This window comes from Podarcis melisellensis (assembly GCF_964234715.1).
Source record: "Podarcis melisellensis genome assembly, chromosome: 7".
In the NCBI taxonomy this organism is placed as follows: Eukaryota; Metazoa; Chordata; class Lepidosauria; order Squamata; family Lacertidae; genus Podarcis; species Podarcis melisellensis.
The window spans coordinates 90,421,381-90,433,448 of NC_138539.1; the positions used below are offsets into that span (position 1 = coordinate 90,421,381).

At 46.6% G+C, this 12,068-nt stretch overlaps 1 protein-coding gene across 1 annotated transcript in view; it reads left to right on the plus strand.

Annotated features, from left to right (window-relative positions):
- The first annotated feature begins 6,590 nt into the window (after positions 1–6,590).
- Positions 6,591–12,068, plus strand: part of SEMA5A (semaphorin 5A) — a 159,040-nt gene continuing 153,562 nt past the window's right edge. Inside the window, exon 1 of the mRNA XM_081917739.1 lies at positions 6,591–6,861. The gene's annotated coding sequence lies outside the window, so the exon portion shown is untranslated. The remainder of the gene's footprint in view (positions 6,862–12,068) is intronic.

Consider the following 12,068-nt stretch of genomic DNA (forward strand, 5'->3'; position numbering starts at 1 on the left):
ACCCGAGTTGCCAAGGACCCTCTATAGACCCAGCACCACGGACAGAAGTTCTGTATTGCAGGTTTTGCTTTGGACAACTGATCTCTTGCTCCTATGTGCTTCTTGTGTGGAAAGCAGATGTGAAAAATGATACCAAAGGCAAATATTGCAAATTAAAGAATGAGAAGTGTAGGCCTGCAAATTTTGAATATTGAGCTCCAAAGAGAACCCGAATATTTTGTTTGATTCAACTGCTAATGTGTTTGCTTTATGCACTTGTATGGCTGGCCATGGACCTCATCCTGCTGACAGAGCCTTCTTCATTAAGCCTCTACTGGCTTAAAGTTTAGGGATAATCCTCACAGAATCATGTGAAATTCTTATTTTTTCAGTCACTGGTTCCCGTTTGGAAATCCAAACTTCTTGATATGCAGCACTGAAGTGTTATCAGTCAAAACGCCTGGAACTGGCCTGTGTTCTACAGCCCTGTAGAGGACTGGACTGCTAGGAGGAAAAGAAGCCCAGTGGCTGTGGGGTGGGTGAGGATTGCCAGGGGGGAGCTATTGGCCCTTGAGGCTGGATCCTTCTGCATGAGGGTGAGGTATGGCAGTTGGGGTCTTGGACCTCTTCCTGGGGTCGCTTGGGAGCTGTGTGTGTTGCCTGTAATACTAGGGCAACACTAGGACTCCTTTGATGGGGGCACTATGGGTGTTGTGGCCTCTCCCACAGATTATCCAAATGGGCTGGGTCTCTCCATGTCTGGGTACTGTGTGGATGTCAAGGATGCTGGAGGTGTGACTGGTATTTTAGCAGCGTCTTTGAAAAAAAAATTCTGCCACATTTTCCTTTTCTGCCATGGGCTGAGCTCTTGTTGCCTTTAGCAGTGGTGTATCTCTGGCCACCACCACCCCCGCCCCCACTACCAAAGTATAGGATTACTTTGTTTATGTCTTTATGCTTTCCTGGGGGGAATATTGCATCTGCTTCACCTAGAGTGCATCAGTTACCATAGTTTTCTGACATAAACTAGATAGCCCTGCAGCAACATGTCAGAAACAGCTGACAGCTCTGATGACAGAGAAGTGCTTATAAATGTATTAATCTGAAGAGCGTGTATCTGTATTGGCATAGGTTTGGTATTTTAAGAGCTAACAATGAACTGGTGGGGGGAGAGATAAATGCTTTGCATACATATTAAATTCCATTCACTGAAGTGGCTTTAAGGATGCTCTTGACTTTTCCTACTTTGCCAAGAGGAGAGAGAATATCAAGACAGCAGGATAATATTAATATCCTGGTACCCAGAGGATGGTCCTTCCTCACCATTCACCACAGCAAGAAAACCCTGGAAGAGCAGGAGGAATCCTAGTGTTGGGAGGGATCACAAGGGTCAGAAATGCAGGATTTTTTTGCTCAAAGTGGGACTTGAACCCAGGATCCTGAAATTAGTGTTCTTCTGACTGAGCTATCCCAGGAGTCAACCATCCTCCTTTACCACTGTGCTTTCAGGATGGGGAAAATGGGGGGCTCTGTTAAGTTGTGGGTTAAGTTAAGTTGAGCGAGGTAGGAGTCGCATGATTCAGAGGCTGGCGCAAATGGTGGAAGAGGCACAAGTGAAGCCATGATTCTGATGCCGGCGTGAAGGGCGATGGATGGAACACAGTGCTCTAGCCAGAACAGTCAGCTCTGAATTGGTTCTGTCCAGTGATTTCGCTCAGTGATTTCGCTCTGTGATTCAGCTCAGTTCAGAGGATGGCCACGTCTGGCTGTGCTCTGATGTCCATCGATCCCATCCTTGTCGCCAGTGTTAAGTTGTGGGTTGACATAGCAGACGACACAGCGATTTCTCCAAAGCAGCTCTTTATTTTGTAAGCTGGAACAGAACTAAACTGAGGAGCTCAGTCAGCCTGCTTATATAGAGCTCCAGAACAATGTAACTGTTGCCATTTTCTAAAACTATCCAATCACTGAACGTCACTTTTCGATCCTTCATTTGCATACAAAACAATCCAATCACTGAACGTCACTTTTCGATCCTTCATTTGCATAAGTATCTACAGTATCCCCCTGCTGGCCCAGGGTGAGAACTTCAGTACATAACAGGCTCTTTAAGGCAACAAGCAGAAGCTTCTCTGGATGAGACCTTCAACCATTGCCTTCTACCTATAACAATTTCCAAGCCTGCTGATGCTCTTCAGGGCAACAAGTCATCTGGGAAACTTGCATTCCTCTCGCATTTGGCAGTGTCCGACAGCTGCCTTGCAACACAGCCAGCTTCATATTTTCATTCAACCAACCAGGAAACATCTCATTGAATATAGATGGAAAAACCAGGTCTGATGAATTTTGAAATATGATGTTATATACCAATTTATAACATTCAAATGTGTAAATTCAAGGAAAAATTGCATGGTTTGAATCCCACTCCCAAACTTCTAATGTTTTATGAGCTCTAGTTTTCATACTACGTTTTTTCCAAAATAAAGCTAACAGATGTGGGTCTTCACAGTTTCACTAAAAGTAGAGTATGCTGGTCAAATATAACAAGTGTGAGTGTAGCATAGTGAGTATACAATGGGTAGAAGAAGCTATTGTGATTCAGTTAGCTGCACAAAGTTTGAACGGAATTCTTGGTTGTATTATGCAAGAAGTTTCAAGGTGGGACAATGAAATGCTTTGGACTCCTGGTAGTTGTGTTGCACTGCAGAGTCCGCACATAAAATGCGTCAATCTTGTTTAAGAAGAATGGTTTAGCCCCCTCTTCACTGACAAAGATCTTCAGGGAAAGCTTTGTTTACAATCTCTCTCTCTCTCTCTCTGTCCGTCCTCTGTAGAGAGTAAAAGACAATAACATACAGCAGCTGTTTTTGGACTACAATTCCCATAATCCCTGACTACTGGTCCTTACTGGCTAGGGAGGATGGGAGTTGTAGTCCAAAAACAGCTGGAGACCCAAATGTGGGAAACTCTGTCATGAGAGTATCAGAATAATAAAACTGCACCGATCTGATTCTTTTTCCTTGCAAGGCCCCTTAAGCATAATGGTGTCAGATTAAAGACATTCTGACTTGCAAAAGCTCATTCAGATTTATTGAATTCAAATATATTGTCTGACCAATAAAGTTATCTTTCATCAGGTAACTACTATTCCTGAGATCTAAAAAACCAGTAAACTCAGTCAGCATCCACCAGGTTCTTAATTGATTCCACCAACCCTCATTCCACCCATGGATATCCTGAGACAGATGGTTTTTTGGCGAAGGTTTTTATTATTATTTCATTTTATAATGTATATAAAACAGAGAGAACAATTATAACCGACAAAAAATGAAAGAGGAAAAACAAAACTATAAAATAGGCACATAGAATGAGTAGTTGCACATATTTTAAGAGAGAGCAGTACATCTGAGAAGGATCTAGGAGTCTTGGTTGACCACAAACTTGACATGAGCCAACAGTGTGACGCGGCAGCTAAAAAAGCCAATGCAATTCTGGGCTGCATCAATAGGAGTATAGCATCTAGATCAAGGGAAGTAATAGTGCCACTGTATTCTGCTCTGGTCAGACCTCACCTGGAGTACTGTGTCCAGTTCTGGGCACCACAGTTCAAGAAGGACACTGACAAACTGGAACGGGTCCAGAGGAGGGCAACCAAAATGGTCAAAGGCCTGGAAACGATGCCCTATGAGGAACGGCTAAGGGAGCTGGGCATGTTTAGCCTGGAGAAGAGGAGGTTAAGGGGTGATATGATAGCCATGTTCAAATATATAAAAGGATGTCACATAGAGGAGGGAGAAAGGTTGTTTTCTGCTGCTCCAGAGAAGCGGACACGGAGCAATGGATCCAAACTACAAGAAAGAAGATTCCACCTAAACATTAGGAAGAACTTCCTGACAGTAAGAGCTGTTTGACAGTGGAATTTGCTGCCAAGGAGAGTGGTGGAGTCTCCTTCTTTGGAGGTCTTTAAGCAGAGGCTTGACAACCATATGTCAGGAGTGCTCTGATGGTGTTTCCTGCTTGGCAGGGGGTTGGACTCGATGGCCCTTGTGGTCTCTTCCAACTCTATGATTCTATGATTCTAAAGAAAAGTAAAGACGTTATCAGATCCTCAAGTCTTGCTCCAGATCTGCCAGCCTTGTGATGAGGGTTGTCTTGGAAATGATGCCAAAATCTTATAAAAAGTGTCTGGAGGTCCTTGTCCATCTCCCATGAATGCTTTAATTGAGATTCCTGCATTGCAGGCGGTTGGACTAGATGACCCTTGGGGGTCCCTTCCAACTCTACAGTTCAACGATTCTACGATTCTATGAAATCTCAAAATAATGTGTGATTTTCACCATAACAGCTATATTCCAGAGTGATCAGTGCCAAGTGTCCAATGTAAGATTTAGGGCTGTTAGATGGCTGGTATTTTAAAAGCGTAAAATAGGGCCAAGTAATGCCTACAATTGACTGGACTACGCAGGCATTGCCCTCCAAACAATCAAGTAACAAAATAATTGGGAACAGCTCACCTTGTTGACAGAAATTAATATCCATGGGACCTGCAGGGAAGCTGGGAAACAGATACAGTACTTTATCTAACAAGTGAACAAAAAGCTGAATAACTGGGTGAAACAAGATGGAAGATTTCACAAGATTCCCAATTTCCTTTATCTCTTCTCTAACACTAATGCTGGGTCAGAAGGGCATTTACCTTCATCCATGCCATTCACATTATATTTACCTGTGGAAGCAGACAAAAAAGTCAGTTTATTCTCCTTCCTGGATGATTTGCCGCTAAATTGGTGGCCGGGCTCCATCTCAGGGCCCTGGGCAAGAGGGGATGTGAGGGTGGGAGAGAGGAGGTATGACTGCTCCCTCTCCTGAGCCCCAGAGCCTGAGATGCTGGCTGGAGTCTGGAGCTAAAAGGGGGCACCTGGCAGGGCTGCAACCTGGTGGAGTGGGGCAAGACCTAAGAGTTCCCACCACCATACGCAGAATCATAGGGTTGGAAGGGGCCACAAGGATTATCCAGTCCACCCCCTTTCAATGCAGGAATAGTTCACCCAACTCGGGGCTCGAACTCACATCCCCCAGATTAAGAGTCTCGTGCTCTGCCAGCTGAGCTACCCACCTACCACATAAGACAGGGGGAAACAAACGGCTTCCCAGGGACGTCAGCTGGATTTCCTGGGCCGGCTGCGCTACATATGGATTGGGCTGCCTGCATCCCCACAGCCCACAATCTACTGAGTGATGAGACCTGCTGCTTATGTACATATATTAACTGAACCCAGCCTACCTCACAGGGCTGTTGCAAATATAAGAGTGGGGAGTGGGGGGGGGGAGAGACACAAGCAAGCAAGCTGGGTGGGAAATCAAGAATATACAGCAAGTTGCAACAAATTTGTGCAGTTTCACAACTCTCAGCAAAACACATATATACACGCAAAACATTTTGTCCACCTCAAAAAACAAAACAAAACCCCCTTGTATTAAAGTACAGCTTTTAGGAATGTTAACTTGCTGCAGCTGTAAGGTATTTCATTATTTTATAGGTGCATTTGCCAATTCATTTTGCATTATTCTTACCCACCCTCCTAAGTACACACACCTCTCTCTGTATATAAATAAATAACAGCCCACTGATGCCAAGCGGGCGAGTAGTGGTTGTGGAGAGGTAGAAGGGACCTCAAGGGTCATCTAGCCCAACCTCCTGCAATGCTGGAATCTCAACTAAAGCATCCACGACAGACAGCCCATCTGTTATGGAAAATCAGAGGCAATGCCAGTAAGAAGGAAACCATTTATTTCCAGGGAGTTACTTTGGAAAAGTAAAACAAATCAAATCCAGTCAACTGTGCTTCATTCTGTAAAGAAAGAAGCACACTTGGGAGTGAATTAAATCATGCTGACACCAGGACAGTGCTTTAACAAACATGTCCCCCCCCCTCTCCATCCAGCTTCTCCTGGTGCTCTGGGAGGAACTCCAGGTAGGAGTGTCAGCATCCCATCCTCCGATTGCCTAGCAACCGCGATCAAGTGTCCTTAGCAACGGCGCCCTCTGGCCAGCGCCAAAGCCCTAGCGCTGTCTCTCCACGGGTTCTGCTCTAACTTTCTTCAGAAATGTCTGGTTGACTTTCTTTTTAAATGACAGCTAAGTATCTGGCTGTGTTGGTGGTCTTCTCTCCCCTCCCCACAAGTCCGCCGTCTGTCCCCTTCTCTGGGGAGAAGGCTACGCCTCCCCGCGAAAGTTCCCTTCACGCCCTGAAACGGGGCAACCCTACTCCGCAACCCGCAGCACGTCTGAAGCCCGCGGGCGCGCTGCACGTGGGAGAGACGCCCGGTCTCCCGAGGAAGCAGGCGGCAGCCGCGAGGGGCACAAAAGGCAGACGTCACTGGCTCCTAGCCGGAGAGAGGGAGGGAGGGAGGTCTCCAAGCAGCGCGCTGCGCGGACCTCGGACGCGGAGGCGGAGCAGGAGGGCGGGCCGGGCCGCCCCTGTGGGCGAGCCCGAGGGAGGGGCGGGAAGGGGCTCCGCCGGCTCCAGTTTCCCCCTCGGGGGAGGAGGAGGAGGAGCGGCAACCGCGGCAGCAGCCGCCTCAGCCTCCCTGCCGCCGCCTCCGCCGGGACCTGCTGCGGGCGCGCCTGGTCCTGCGCTGCCGCTCGCGCCCCGCGGATCCCGCTCCGGACGGCGCCTCCCGCCCCCTCGACCCTTCCACCCGCCGAGCCTCGCCAGGATCCCCGCCGGGCGCTTTATGAGCGCGGAGGTCCGGCGAGCGCCGCCCTTGCTGCTGCCGCCGCTGCCGGGGCTGCCCCCGGGAGCTCTCCGCAGCTGCCGTCGGATCTGCCCTTCGGCGACAACCACGCGGCGCGGGCCCCGATATGGTGCTTCCCCTGGGGTAAGTACCCCGTCAGTCCCCCCGTCTCAGTACATCCTTGGGATCAGAGAATGGTAGAGAGGGAAGGGGCCCCGGGGGTCACCTAGTCCAACCCTCTGCAATGCAGGCAATTTCCCGGGGGCCTGGGGCTTCTTCGCGGGAAGCCTTGATTGCTCGCAAGGCAAGCCCGGTAGATTTCCGCGGGGTTTACTCGTGAGTAGCCCTTCCGAGGCTCGCTTGATCGTGCGAGTGTTCCCGCTCCGAGAAGCCCCACGGAGTTCGCCGGGCGTGCGAATGTCGTTGCCAGGTGAAGGAGCGCGCTTCGGGGGGGCTCTCGTGTCGAAAGGAAACTTGGCGTTCCCAGTGCAAACCTGCTCTCGACGGGGCGGAGGAAGGAGGGGCGGGAAGCAAGGGGCGTCTGTGGACGAAAAGCCGTCGGGAGGGCGGGGGCGTTGCGCGAAGAGCGGTCTCTGGCCGCGGATGTTGCGCGGTGACGAGGAGCCCTTGTGTGGCCGGTTCCTCTTTGCGGGAGAGCACGTCGGAGCAGAGGGGAGCTGCTCGCGATGGGGGGGGGGGAGGCGGCGAGGCGGCGTGTTTGTGCTCTGCGCTCCGCGGAGGCTTCGGAGGTCGCGCCGTCGGTGTTCTTTTAACTTTACCATTTCCTGCACATTCTGGACTCCCGCTGTGGGAGTCTGCGCCCCGACCGGCAGGGGGCGCCACAAGGAAGGTTCTTTGGGCACCTTCGGGGGGGGGGGAACACACGCCAAAAAACCAGATCGATTTGAGAGGGAAGGTGGTGGAGTCAAAAGCAAAAGGGTTTGCGCAGATGTTCTCCATTATGCAGAACCGTCCTTGATGTTATCTGGCACTTCTGATCTTTGAGGAAGGGAGAAAGGAGATTTTGGCTGGCTAAATTGCCTTTGAAGAATCAAGTAAATTTCTGACTTGGCTTCTATAATGCTGCGCTCATTAAGCAAAAGGATAGAAACCTGTGCCTTGCATTTAGCAACTGGCCAGGAATTCCTTGCAGGCAACTGAGGGATCCACTTGGGAGAAGGCAAATTTATTTTCTTTTTACTACCCTACTGAGAGCCTACTAGCCTATGTTTCTATGCTGACCGCAGGCGATGGAGCTTCTTTTCTCTGGAAGTTTTTATTTTTCAGCCTTGTAACTTTTGTGAACCCACCTACAAGAAAGCTTAAAAGAAGTTAGTAAGCTTAGGCTCTTTGGGGCTTGTTCCTAGTGTTGCGCTCTAAGACAACCAGACCTAAAATCCTGTCCTATTTACTTCAGTCTGACAGAGCAAAGTGCCTTAGAGCAAGTCCCATCACTGGCCCATCTAGCGGAGTGGCGTCTACACAGGCTGGCAGCAGCTTCCCCTAGTTTCAGACAGGGAGCCTTTTCCAGCCTTCTCTTACCTGGAATCCACTACCTGTCTGGGCATTTGAACCTGGGGCCCTTGACATGCAAAGCAGATGGACTGAGCTCTAGAGGAATCAGAGGGCATATGTTGCTATTATAACAAATCCATAAAATTCACAGCCCTTTCCATTTACAGGTTGACTCTGGCCCATTTGATAGTCCTTTAAAACAGGCTTAGCACAGAGGACCTCCAGGTAAGCCAATTGTCAGGGGTTGTAGGAGCTGTAATCTGGAGGGTAGTAATAATAATAATAATAATAATAATAATAATAATAATAATAATAATAATAGTTTATTCCCCAGCCACCCTGGGAGGCTCCCAACTGAATATTAAAAACACAATAGGTTAGTTACACCTGATTTTGCCACACCTGTGTTTTTCCTTTTAACTAAAATGATTCATTGGGGAACTTGCATCAAACATTAAATAAGAAGACATTACTGTTTATGAAAAACTATCACAGTAGCATGAAATTAATAACTCTAAAAAGAAGAATCCTTTTATCAAGAGTCCATTTATCCTTAAAGGCTTTATAAAGCAGCATACTTTTGATCAGTCAACAGGCAAAGATTCAGGCAGGCCTTTGTTGGCTGCATTTTTTGGTCTTGAATGCAGGGTTAGAAACCAAGATATATGAGCTAGGCAATAAATGGCTCCTCAAACCAAGGTTACAGTCTCCAAAACGGAATGCCTAGTTGCCTTTTTGGGGAATGACGGCTCTAAAGTCTTATTTTTCAAATGATGGTCTGACTGTGATTGATTCTCAGTTAAACATCTCACCAGTTCAGATGACAACCTTGAGCTCAGTTAAGAACTTTGAGAACTTAAAGAAGAAAAGTCACTTGATCCAGGGACAGTCCACATATATATTGGCCTATTCTGACCTCTTTTTCTTAACGTTGATGCAGACCTTTCATCATGTATAAATATTCTTCACAACTGTGAGCAGGGTAAGTGAAGACAAGTGACAACAATTAACTATAACATCGTACAGTGCTTCTGTTCAGGCTGCACAGAAGAAGCATTTTGTTTCCTGAAATTCATTCTGATAGTGCAGATAAAATATAACCGAGAGAATTCTACAGAATGTGGTCTTAGTGTGTGAAAACAATCCAGATCCAAGGATCCCCAGGCAGGCACCTCCAGATGTCAGGTGCCTTCCTGGCGCCCAGGCATCTTCGCTTGGTTGCAGGCGGCTAAGAGCCAGGGCAAAATGCACCCGGCACCTGGCTAATTTCAAACACTGCTTGGGTGGACTAGATGGGATTTGGGTGATGGCATTTTTAAAGCCATGCTTCATTGTTTACATGTATTGTGAAGTTTAATATACATGCTAACTATTTCTGCGACCCTTGAGCAAAAGACATCTGAAGGCAGCCCTGTTTAGGGACGTTTTTAATAGTTAATGCTGTATTGTTTTTAACACTCGAGCCGCCCAGAGAGGCTGGGGAAACTCAGCCAGATGGGCGGGGTATAAATGATAAATTATTATTAATATTATAATAGCTTGCATATTATGCTGTGGAGTTTCAAGCCTATGTATCTTGTGTCACCAAGTACATGTGTTAGCGCATGCATGCATCCCAGTGGCTGGCTTTACGCTTGATTCCTGTATTCTCCCTCGGTGGGTTCGGTTGTTGAATGATGAAGATGCCCATATAGATATTGTCCATGTGTGGCTGTGACAAACAACTGCTTGTGAACTCTTGTCATGGAGTTGTGTCTGCATGCAGGACTTTGTTTGAATAAATACTTACTACCAGCGCACAATTTTGTTTCTGTGTAATGTGGGAAATAACTTTTATTATACACCACCTGAAGCCAGAATACCAGTTGGGTTCTGCTTGCTCATAAAATAGGTATCTCCTTGTGTAAGAGGCCCCAGAGACTGTTTTGATTTATTGGCCTTTAAATCTTCAGAGAATAACCTGACGTATTGTGCAAATGGTCCTTATTGTGCCGAGTACTGAACTGATAAATGAGTATCAGTTTGTTGCCAAGTGTAAATGCTAAATTTAAACAGAAAAGAATCCTTATGGCATTTTAATTGACAGAAAATGTGCTGGTTCGCATATCTCAGAAAACAAATTGATTAGCTAGATTTATAAGTTTATATCTAGCCAATATGCTAACGTTTTATAGAAGCAAATAATTGAACCTTTGTGGTTGTGGTTGTGGTTTTTTTAAGGGGTGGTTATAAGAACCACATATTTCTGAAGTGTTCAGATTTAAATAGCATTCTATTAAAGCATACATGCTTGGGGCAGAATGATTTTTATTTTTTAAAATGTCAAGCTGTATAATTCAAACAGCCCATTAGTAAGTTCCATGAAACATGAGGCTCACACATTTGGAGATGGTGCTTGAGTTTTTGGATAGGTGGTAATTTAAATTTTATAATTTCCCTCCTTCTGGGCATATATTCTTGCAGTTCTTTGAATTAGCTGATGAGAAAACCACTGTATTATGTGTGCTCCTTCTTTCTCTGAAGCACCTCAGAGATGCAAAGTACAAACTGTGTGCATGTTCAGCAGGATCTCCTCAAAGATTACAAATAAACACTGTCACCTTTTAGTCTGTTATTTGAGCAGAGTGGAGATTTTTTTAAAATGCTGAATTTTCTGTAGGTTGTATTTAATTATGTTTTATTCAGAGCAGACCCACTGAAGGGAACATGACTCGGTTGGGGCCATTAATTTCAATAGGCCTACTCTGAGTAAGACATAGTTGCCTGCCACCCATGGTTTTGGCTGATCCCTCTGCTACTTCTGTTTTACATCCCTTTTATATAACTACAGGTGGGAGCTGCAACAAACTGTTGCAGTGTGAAGCATTCCATTTTAGGATTTCAGGAAGAAATCCTTTCCTTCAGGGCACTGCATCATATTCTCCATCTCTTCCAGTTTTCATTCTTGTTTCCCCAACAGATGCTCACTATTTCATGGTCACTGAGTGTACTCCCGGCCGCATTCACCTATTTGGGATGGGTAGTTTGTTTTCCTTTCTTTTTTAGAATCGTAGAATCGGAAGGGACCCTGAGGATCATCTAGTCCAACCCCTTGCAATGCAGGAATTTGCAGCTGCCCCTGACTGGGATTAAACCTGAAACCTTGACATTATCAACACCACGTTCTAAGCAAGTTCTTTGCTTCCTTAGATTTTCCCTCATAAATATTTTTTTTAATCTCCTGTAGACATTGGAGTTACTCTGAACATGCTGATACCTTCCTCTTGTTCCTCAGTACTGTTCACCACAAAACTGCAGGCACTCTGCACTCAAGTTTGCTTTTGGAGGGAGCTGTTGTTATTTTAAATGTGCAGTTATGTTAACTGCTATGGGAGTGGGGCATAAATGTTTCAAGTAAGTAAATAAATAACCAACAAGCAAGCAAGCGGCACTTTGCTTCCGCATGGGCTTGGTCAGACATATAATTTCTGTAGTAGGGTTAAGGGCCAGATCACACATGCGCTGATGTATCTTAATGACTGCAGCATCGAGTGATGACTTACTTTCCATGATCTGGATGCTGTGCTTCTGTGTAAGACTGCATCAGCTGGTCAAGCACTTGCATGCTGCTCCCTTGGTCCAAAGACTCATTCCCTGGGTGGATAAACTTGCATGGCCTGTGGGTCAGACTATTATCTCCCTGCCCCTGGCAGGCCAAATTCGACAGGTGGGCAGGCTCAGCTGAAGAGGAGTGGTGGGAGGTACCAGCTGGGGAGCCCCCAAGGGAAACCCCAGAGGAGGAAGGCTCAGAGCCAAGGGCTTTCAGACAGCTCCCTCCTCCCGAGCCTCCAAAGACC